Here is an 11,441-nt window from a genome sequence, read left to right on the forward strand (position 1 = left end):
CTTCGTCTCACTTACTTTTTGATTTATTATTAGAATTAATTTTTTGTTGTTGTTGTTTTTTTGGAAACTGCAATACTTTTTCAGGATTCCTTGAAGAATAAAAAAATAAAAAGAGCAGCATTTATTAATAAAAATCTTTGCTATCACTTCTTTTCGGTAAACCCTGTTTTTACTATAGTAAAATTAATTACTAAGTTTTGCTATCATGGCAATACAATTGTTACAATTTTTTTTAAATGTATATTATAATGTAGCTATAGAAAACTAATGTAAGTTTGTGTCTGAAAGTTGAGTCTGGAGTTACTTTGTTCCTTTAACTGAAGGTGTAAATGCTGGAGTGGGGGTTGTGTCTTCTGTGGCCACAAACAGTCTGGATTCAGACAATTCTACGACTATTATAACACAATTCATATCAATATAAAGCTTAGAATCTCAGCTTTAATATGATACTACACTCATTGTTGTATCCTGAACAGAAATTGAGAAATAAAAGAAGGTATTTTCAGAGCTTTACCCCTCACCTGGGTATAAATCTCCTGTGGGTTTCGGGTAATCAGTCATTGTAACAGTGTTTTAAACTTGTGATTTTGCCATATTCAGTTTGACTATCATAATACAATTGTTACAATTTTTTTTAAATGTATATTATAATGTAGCTATAGAAAACTAATGTAAGTTTGTGTCTGAAAGTTGAGTCTGGAGTTACTTTGTTCCTTTAACTGAAGGTGTAAATGCTGGAGTGGGGGTTGTGTCTTCTGTGGCCACAAACAGTCTGGATTCAGACAATTCTACGACTATTATAACACAATTCATATCAATATAAAGCTTAGAATCTCAGCTTTAATATGATACTACACTCATTGTTGTATCTTGAACAGAAATGGAGGATTAAAACATTTAATTCAGCTATTTTCAGAGTTTTGAGAGCCCTTCAAAACAATATAAATTTGACCGTAGTAATTTGCTTTTCATTCAGCCAATTCTACGACTATTATTAAACAATTCATATCAATATAAAGCTTAGAATCTCAGCTTTAATATGATACTACACTCATTGTTGTATCTTGAACAGAAATGGAGAAATAAAACATTTAATTCAGCTATTTTCAGAGTTTTGAGAGCCCTTCAAAACAATATAAATTTGACCGTAGTAATTTGCTTTTCATTCAGCCAATTCTACGATTATCATTAAACAATTCATATCAATATAAAGCTTAGAATCTCAGCTTTAATATGATACTACACTCATTGTTGTATCCTGAACAGAAATTGAGAAATAAAACATTTAATTCAGCTATTTTCAGAGTTTTGAGAGCCCTTCAAAACAATATAAATTTGACCGTAGTAATTTGCTTTTCATTCAGACAATTCTACGACTATTATAACACAATTCATATCAATATAAAGCTTAGAATCTCAGCTTTAATATGATACTACACTCATTGTTGTATCTTAAACAGAAATGGAGGATTAAAACATTTAATTCAGCTATTTTCAGAGTTTTGAGAGCCCTTCAAAACAAGACATTTTGATTGATGAGGAGTTACTCTATGATTATGGCTCGAAGTGGAGGTTTTATGCCGGGAAAAGGCTGGAATTGGACTGGATGTAAAACAACATCTTTGCATCCCCTTCCCACATAGTTTGTATGACTTAGCTGTGATTCCTTTGTTCTCACATGCAGTGGGTTGTGGGGGAGGGGTGTCCCAAACAGGCTGCAGAGAGGTGAGGGGTAGGCCTCGAGCTTTAAATGTACTGTCTTCAAAAGACTGAAAAGCTGGGTATAACGTTTCATTGTTTTTTTACTGCACTGCTTAATAAACTTCCCTTTCTCCACTTCGTCTCACTCACTTTTTGATTTATTATTAGAATTAATATTTTTTTGTTTATTTTATTTCATTTATTTATTTATTTTTGGAAACGGCAATACTTTTTCTGGATTCTTTGAAAAATAAAAAATTAAAAGAGCAGCGTTTATTTAAAAACAAAATCTTTGCTATCCTTCAATAAGTTCAACACGTCCCTGCTGAATCAAAGTTTTAATTATTTAAAAAAAGAAATAATGCAAATTTACTGACCCCACACTTTTGGGGATGAGGGTGGCTCACATGCTTTCATTTGAATCTGATTTTATCATTCATTTCATTATAATATCTTTCCATTCAACTCAGCCTACTTTTATTTTAGCTTGTCTGTAAAATTGTTAAACCACATTCAATCAATCACCTTTATTTATATAGCACTTTTATATACACACACATTTTCTACAATTTAATGATGGGAAAATTATCTTAATGTGATTTAAATAAATACATTTAAAAAAAAACTGTCAGAAGTGGAGAAAAATTACACCTCGGGCTGTTTAAAGGATTTTTTTTTATTGTAAAATTAAAACTGCTTTTTGACCAAGTCCTCTGAAGATTAAATGGCCGGCTTTTTATTTTATTGTAACCTTAAATTTAATCTTAAAATAGCTCCTTTTGTGTTTTATTTGCTGGCTCTTAAAAGGGGATGAATGCACATGAAAAATATTCTTAAATTTAATTTAACTGATAAAACATATAAACTCAGGCAACAGTTATATTATATATATATTCATATTATGAACTATTAGATTTTATGGAAATATATTAAGATAAATTTTGACATTGCAGACATTGCAGATAATTTTCTGCAATTTAATAATAGGACTTTAAATAAATCAATCAATGAGAAGAAAATTGGGAAAAACTACACATTGTATTTATTTTTGTATGTGTTTATTTATTTTTGCCTTCCCCTTCTCTTCCCCAATCATTCCTCTTATCAAATTTCAGGCTCCTCACCTTTCTAAGTGTATTTGACATCCGATACGATAGGTGGCGATAGTGCTCAGAAAGAGTTAGCCGCCATTAAACAAGAAGAAGAAGACGTGTTTATGTTCCACGCGCGATCTCCTATGGAAGCGGGGAAAACACTCTTTCGCTGCTGTTTTCAACGTTTTCAGGTGAGTTTAATCCCTAAAACATATTACATACAACCATCTCAACTGTCTGCCTAAAACGTGTGCTGTTCTGCAAATCGCTGACGTCACTTAAGGGAGCGTAAATGAACTGAATGAAGTTGAGATGTATTTTATTTCTGTGATCAAAGCTGAATTTACAGTATCGTCTGTTTTAATTATTCAGAAATCAGTTTAGCAAGCTGATTTGCTGCTCAGAAAATATCTCTGATACATTTTTTTTCTTTTCAGGATTCTTTTGAAATAAACAGTGCTTATTTGAAACAAAAATATTTATTCTTGCTGAATAGAAATCTACATTTCTTAATCAAAATGTTTCTTGAGCAGCAAATCGACATCAGATTTATTTTTGAAGGATCATTTGACACTGAAGACGAGGAAAGCTAAAACAATACATTACAATTTTAACATATTCAAATAATAAACAGCTCTCTTTGAATTGTAATACCCTTCTGATAATGTCCGGGGCTCAGACACACTCTCTGTTTAAATCTAGATAAAAAAATATTGTTTTTAGCCAAGCATTCACATATCTCATAAGATTGAAGAACAGTAATAAATGCACATGATCTTCTTTTGCCTGAAATAATATGAACAGCTACCAATCCTTCTCATCTTGTTTATATCTCTCAGGTTGCCCATCCCAGAGTTACTACAGCCTCGCCCGTGGTGACGTCAGATGATGCCAGCGTTCATGAAGACTCCAGATGATGGCAGCTGTGGATGGATGCAGTGTTGGGAAAACATTGTGAGGTAAGCTAACAGTTACTCCTCAAAAAATGAACAGTAAAACTACAGGCCTGGGAAATGTAGCAAGCTAATCTACAGCAACATGGCAAAAGTATATTTACTACGTCTAAGCTATTCAAAAAAATAAATAAATAAGAATTTTTTATATTGAACCAACATCACAGCAAATCAGTTTAATAAAACTGTCAGTCAAGCAGATAGACAGGCAGAATATTTCAGTTTATTTGTTTATGTAACAACTGATCCAAACCAATTTCAACAAAAATCAGTGTCATGTACAGGATTTACCTCATATTGTGACATATAGGCAAAATATATTTTTGCTGTCAGCCGGATATAAAAACGTAGAATTATAATGAAAATTACATATTATAATACGAATATGAAATAACAGTACAGTGGAAGACATGTTATAATAATATAATAATAATAATATACTTTTTTCGTGTTTTTGTTTTGTTGACTCCCCCAGATTTTCAAGGGCCGACGAGAACTCGCCGGAACCGCAGCGCTTTTCAAAACACACGTCCATCAAAACACCTCACAGCGTTCAGAAAAAGCTCTACTTCCTTTAGTGGACTTTGCTATCCTATTGAATCTTTGACCATTAGTTTTTCCAAACTGTCGTTTATATTCTTCAGCATCTCTCTTTACCCCTCACCTGCAGGATATAAATCCCCTATGGGTTTAGGGTGCGCTCATTCTAAGTACAGGGCCCTGCTGTATGTTTTGTGTGTGCTGGGTTTGATGTGGGAATTTTCACCTTCAGCTGGTACACGACGACGCTGGGTCGCGGGGCGGCATCATTTACGGTTGCCCGTGGTAATTTCTGTCTGTATCTGTCGATTTCAGATGGAGGCACCACATTGCTCCATTCCAAACTAGCGTTTATGGTCTGTAGCATTTCAGCATCTCTCTTTACCCCTCACCTGCAGGGTATAAATCCCCTATGGGTTTAGGGTGCGCTCATTCTAAGTACAGGGCCCTGCTGTATGTTTTGTGTGTGCTGGGTTTGATGTGGGAATTTTCACCTTCAGCTGGTACACGACGACGCTGGGTCGCGGGGCGGCATCATTTACGGTTGCCCGTGGTAATTTCTGTCTGTATCTGTCGATTTCAGATGGAGGCACCACATTGCTCCATTCCAAACTAGCGTTTATGGTCTGTAGCATTTCAGCATCTCTCTTTACCCCTCACCTGCAGGATATAAATCCCCTATGGGTTTAGGGTGCGCTCATTGTTTAGGCACCACGTGAGGGCGGTTTGAATTAACCCTTTATGGTGCCGTTGGTGTCAAACGGTATACCACAACGCTGGGTCGTGGGCCGGCATCATTTACGGTTTAACGTAAATGGCTTTTTTATTGTAACCTTAAAACCTTAATTATTTTTTATTTTCTTTCTCAAAGTGTTGATGTCATGGGTGTAAAATTTTTTATTTTGTTACGAGTATTGCAAAATCATTATTGTATATGTTTTTGTAACAAGTTTACAGACAAGCTCAAACAAATAAATATATAATCACCAAAAATTTAAATGGTCTCCCAAAGCCAGAAAAGTTCTGTGTTTAACCTTTTATTTAGTTTAGAATGTAAAATATGAATCCACTAAAGTCAAACTTTGTGACACTGGGTGTTTTCTGCAACTTTTTAATCATGAAATCAATAAACTTTATTTAAGATGGAAAAAATTGTGACCTCTGAACAAATGTTTGTCCTCTTACATAATAAATGTAATCTTATCATTAAATACACTTTTCTAAATAACAGTGTTGTTTGTCAACCTTTTTAGATGAACATAAAATTAAGTTTTGTGTTAGCTGAGAGGTCTTTGTCCTCACATGCAGTGGGTTGTGGGTGGAGGGGTGTCACAAACTTTCACAGAGCTCTCAAGCTTACTGACTTGACTTGTTTTATTGTTTTTTACTGCACTACTTAATTAATAAAATGCACTTGATTTCTCCACTTCGTCTCACTTACTTTTTGATTTATTATTAGAATTAATTTTTTGTTGTTGTTGTTTTTTTGGAAACTGCAATACTTTTTCAGGATTCCTTGAAGAATAAAAAAATAAAAAGAGCAGCATTTATTAATAAAAATCTTTGCTATCACTTCTTTTCGGTAAACCCTGTTTTTACTATAGTAAAATTAATTACTAAGTTTTGCTATCATGGCAATACAATTGTTACAATTTTTTTTAAATGTATATTATAATGTAGCTATAGAAAACTAATGTAAGTTTGTGTCTGAAAGTTGAGTCTGGAGTTACTTTGTTCCTTTAACTGAAGGTGTAAATGCTGGAGTGGGGGTTGTGTCTTCTGTGGCCACAAACAGTCTGGATTCAGACAATTCTACGACTATTATAACACAATTCATATCAATATAAAGCTTAGAATCTCAGCTTTAATATGATACTACACTCATTGTTGTATCCTGAACAGAAATTGAGAAATAAAAGAAGGTATTTTCAGAGCTTTACCCCTCACCTGGGTATAAATCTCCTGTGGGTTTCGGGTAATCAGTCATTGTAACAGTGTTTTAAACTTGTGATTTTGCCATATTCAGTTTGACTATCATAATACAATTGTTACAATTTTTTTTAAATGTATATTATAATGTAGCTATAGAAAACTAATGTAAGTTTGTGTCTGAAAGTTGAGTCTGGAGTTACTTTGTTCCTTTAACTGAAGGTGTAAATGCTGGAGTGGGGGTTGTGTCTTCTGTGGCCACAAACAGTCTGGATTCAGACAATTCTACGACTATTATAACACAATTCATATCAATATAAAGCTTAGAATCTCAGCTTTAATATGATACTACACTCATTGTTGTATCTTGAACAGAAATGGAGAAATAAAACATTTAATTCAGCTATTTTCAGAGTTTTGAGAGCCCTTCAAAACAATATAAATTTGACCGTAGTAATTTGCTTTTCATTCAGACAATTCTACGACTATTATAACACAATTCATATCAATCCGTTCAACATCAAGAACGGATTTAAGTTGATAAATAAGAAAACAATGTGGTTTAACAATTTTACAGACAAGCTCAAATAAAATGAGCCTGAATTAATATGAAATCCACTTTGTTTTTTTTTTCATGCAAAGATAAATGTGAAATTAAAGAGGCTGGACTTACATAGGAAATGTTGAACTTATGCAATGTGATCAGTTAAATTCATGAATAAATAAATAAGAACCAGATGAAATTGACAGGGGAGAACAAGACAATGACAAACTGTAATTGGGAAATAAAATATTAATTCAAAAACATTAATTTATACAATGTGGTTTAACAATTTTAAAAAGGTAAAAAAATTGGTATGTCATCTATGATTGGTTTAACAATAACACATAATAACTGTCAATAACTAACCAAACCTTCATGCACCTTCATAGTTCTGTCTATGTACATTTTTCTTTTTTTAATTCTCTATTTATGTATGTAATTTATTGTCTATTTTCTTTATTATTTGTTTTGTTTTGATTTTCACATTGTGTGTGTAAACACACTTGGCTATAAAGCTCTTTCTGATTCTGATTCCTCCAACCCCCCTCACACAAAGTCTGTGTGTGTGTGTGTGTGTGTGAGCAAGCTTAGAAACTTGTGTCCTCATGCCCCCACCCCCACTCATCTGTTTGACTTGTGGCCCAGTGCGCCACCCAGTGGACATTCATAATTTTACAGTCTTACCAACTTAGAAAAGAAAAAATCATTTAATTTCACACATTCATCTAAACCTACACATTTATTGATAAACAAATAATTAAATTTAAAATATTTAATTCATAAGATACACAAACATTAATCTTGAATTAAACAGACAAACGTAAATAATAAAATTTTTAATGAGATTTGAAAAAAAAAAGATTGTAAAAATCAATAAAATAAATAAGAAGTACAGAGATAGTCAGCGTCCTGCCATCTTTGTTTTGACTGTGAGTAATATTGGATTATAATTTACTACGGAAGCAGATTGTCTTAAAAAGTCTGGCCTTCAAAGCTCTTGTTTGCACTCTGTTTGACTCACCTCAAACTAACTAATGCATGCCATAATAATGTATTATATAAAAAATGTTATATCGTTCTTTCAATTATATTATTTTTTTTTCCAAATTTTATCTTCAGACAAATGAAAAATAATCTTTGCTGTAATCAAACAGTGTTAATTAATAAACTGCACTTAGTTTCTCCACTTCATCTCACTCACTTTTTGAATAGTTATAGAATAATATACACTACAGATTTTGCCATTTTGAGCTTGGCTTGGGGTCCATTTGCAGCACGTCAGCAGTGTGTGAATGATGGAGGTTCTGTTTGACCTGTGATTTTACAATTTCTACACAGGATACGCCTACATATGTTTTTTTTGGGAAAACAGAGAATAGGAGCTTTTTTTGATGTTAAACATTTAATCATAGAATTAGGAAGAAAATGTCTGTTGAGATTTTGCCATTTTGAGCTTGGCTTGGGGTCCATTTGCAGCACGTCAGCAGCTTTAAATTATTTTTATTTTTTTTCCAAATTTTATCTTCAGACAAATGAAAAAGGATCTTTGCTGTAATCAAACAGTGTATAATTAAGACATACAGGTTACCCAGACATAGCAAATATAATTTTTTCCCACCAAGCGTCCAAAACCTTAGTCATTTTTATGCAAAAAAAGACAGGAAAAATGACTAAGTCGCTCGACCTAGTTGTTTTTTGGCCACCGAGCATCCAAAACACAAGACTAAGTCATTTAAAAGCTGGGTATGAAATGCCTATGTTTACTCTGTTTTTTTTTTTTTCCTCTTACTGACTTGACTTGTTTTATTGTTTTTTACTGCACTGCTTAATTTATAAACTGCACTTAGTTTCTCCACTTCATCTCACTCACTTTTTGAATAGTTATAGAATAATATACACTACAGATTTTGCCATTTTGAGCTTTGCTTGGGGTCCATTTGCAGCACGTCAGCAGTGTGTGAATGATAGAGGTTCTGTTTGACCTGTTATTTTACAATTTCTACACAGGATACGCCTACATATGTTTTTTTTGGGAAAACAGAGAATGTGAGCTTTTTTTGATGTTAAACATTTAATCATAGAATTAGGAAGCAAATGTCTGTTGAGATTTTGCCATTTTGAGCTTGGCTTGGGGTCCATTTGCAGCACGTCAGCAGCTTTAAATTATTTTTATTTTTTTTCCAAATTTTATCTTCAGACAAATGAAAAAGGATCTTTGCTGTAATCAAACAGTGTATAATTAAGACATACAGGTTACCCAGACATAGCAAATATAATTTTTTCCCACCAAGCGTCCAAAACCTTAGTCATTTTTATGCAAAAAAAGACAGGAAAAATGACTAAGTCGCTCGACCTAGTTGTTTTTTGGCCACCGAGCATCCAAAACACAAGACTAAGTCATTTAAAAGCTGGGTATGAAATGCCTATGTTTACTCTGTTTTTTTTTTTTTCCTCTTACTGACTTGACTTGTTTTATTGTTTTTTACTGCACTGCTTAATTTATAAACTGCACTTAGTTTCTCCACTTCATCTCACTCACTTTTTGAATAGTTATAGAATAATATACACTACAGATTTTGCCATTTTGAGCTTTGCTTGGGGTCCATTTGCAGCACGTCAGCAGTGTGTGAATGATAGAGGTTCTGTTTGACCTGTTATTTTACAATTTCTACACAGGATACGCCTACATATGTTTTTTTTGGGAAAACAGAGAATGTGAGCTTTTTTTGATGTTAAACATTTAATCATAGAATTAGGAAGCAAATGTCTGTTGAGATTTTGCCATTTTGAGCTTGGCTTGGGGTCCATTTGCAGCACGTCAGCAGCTTTAAATTATTTTTATTTTTTTTCCAAATTTTATCTTCAGACAAATGAAAAAGGATCTTTGCTGTAATCAAACAGTGTATAATTAAGACATACAGGTTACCCAGACATAGCAAATATAATTTTTTCCCACCAAGCGTCCAAAACCTTAGTCATTTTTCCTGTCTTTTTTTTGCATAAAAATGACTAAGTCGCTCGACTTAGTCTTATGTTTTGGATGCTCGGTGGCCAAAAAACAACTAAGTCATTTTCATGCAAAAAATCTTTTGCATAAAAATTGGCCACCGACTTAGTCATTTTTCTGGGCATTTTTGGACTTTAGGCGTTCATATTTGGGCAATTATAATTTACTACACAGATGCAAGGAGGCAGACTGTCTTAAAAAGTCTGGCCTTCAAAGCTCTTGTTTGCACTCTGTTTGACTCACTCAAACTAACTTTTGCATGCCACAATAAAGCATTATAGTTAAAAAAATGAAATAAGTAAATAAATATTTGATGAAATAAGTTTTATATTGAAAAACAGCTCTATTTGACCTGTTTCCATTTCTAAACAGGATATAGCATAAAGATTTCCAGGATTATGAAGAAAATATCTGTTTTGCGATTTGGCCATATTCAGTTTCAATATTGGTCCATTTGCAGCATGTCAGCAGCGTGTGAATGCTTGTGGGTGTATTTGACCTGTAATTTTGGATTATGGATTATGAAAAGTCCATTTTTGGACTTTAGAACTTCGTATTTGTGCAATTTTTGTCAAATCGTGCATTCCTCACTGTCTACTGTCACCAATGTTAACCCATGGGTTGACCAGATATTAGAATCCACAGCAAAACAGTGAGCAAGCGATGAAAATCTGGCATCGCCTGTCTGTTGTGCATTTTTGGACTTTAGAACTTCGTATTTGTGCAATTTTTGTCAAATCGTGCATTCCTCACTGTCTACTGTCACCAATGTTAACCCATGGGTTGACCAGATATTAGAACCCACAGCAAAACAGTGAGCAAGCGATGAAAATCTGGCATCGCCTGTCTGTTGTGCATTTTTGGACTTTAGAACTTCGTATTTGTGCAATTTTTGTCAAATCGTGCATTCCTCACTGTCTACTGTCACCAATGTTAACCCATGGGTTGACCAGATATTACAATCCACAGCAAAACAGTGAGCAAGCGATGAAAATCTGGCATCGCCTGTCTGTTGTGCATTTTTGGACTTTAGAACTTCGTATTTGTGCAATTTTTGTCAAATCGTGCATTCCTCACTGTCTACTGTCACCAATGTTAACCCATGGGTTGACCAGATATTACAATCCACAGCAAAACAGTGAGCAAGCGATGAAAATCTGGCATCGCCTGTCTGTTGTGCATTTTTGGACTTTAGAACTTCGTATTTGTGCAATGTTTGTCAAACCGTACATTCCTCACTGTCTACTGTCACCAATGTTAACCCATGGGTTGACCAGATATTACAATCCACAGCAAAACAGTGAGCAAGCGATGAAAATCTGGCATCGCCTGTCTGTTGTGCATTTTTGGACTTTAGAACTTCGTATTTGTGCAATTTTTGTCAAATCGTGCATTCCTCACTGTCTACTGTCACCAATGTTAACCCATGGGTTGACCAGATATTAGAATCCACAGCAAAACAGTGAGCAAGCGATGAAAATCTGGCATCGCCTGTCTGTTGTGCATTTTTGGACTTTAGACTTTCGTATTTGTGCAATTTTTGTCAAACCGTGCATTCCTTACTGTCTACTGTCACCAATGTTAACCCATGGGTTGACCAGATATTACAATCCACAGCAAAACAGTGAGCAAGCGATGAAAATCTGGCATCGCCTGTCTGTTGTGCATTTTTG

At 33.9% G+C, this 11,441-nt stretch overlaps 1 long non-coding RNA gene across 1 annotated transcript; it reads left to right on the forward strand.

The window, feature by feature from the left end:
* The first annotated feature begins 2,835 nt into the window (after positions 1–2,835).
* Positions 2,836–5,714, forward strand: LOC306850721. Its single transcript, XR_013782434.1, has 3 exons — positions 2,836–2,986; positions 3,635–3,754; positions 4,224–5,714. It is a non-coding gene; the product is annotated as an uncharacterized lncRNA (long non-coding RNA).
* Positions 5,715–11,441: the final 5,727 nt, after the last annotated feature.

The sequence above is a fragment of the Barbus barbus genome (genome assembly GCF_936440315.1).
Source record: "Barbus barbus genome assembly, chromosome: 30".
NCBI classification, from domain to species: Eukaryota; Metazoa; Chordata; class Actinopteri; order Cypriniformes; family Cyprinidae; genus Barbus; species Barbus barbus.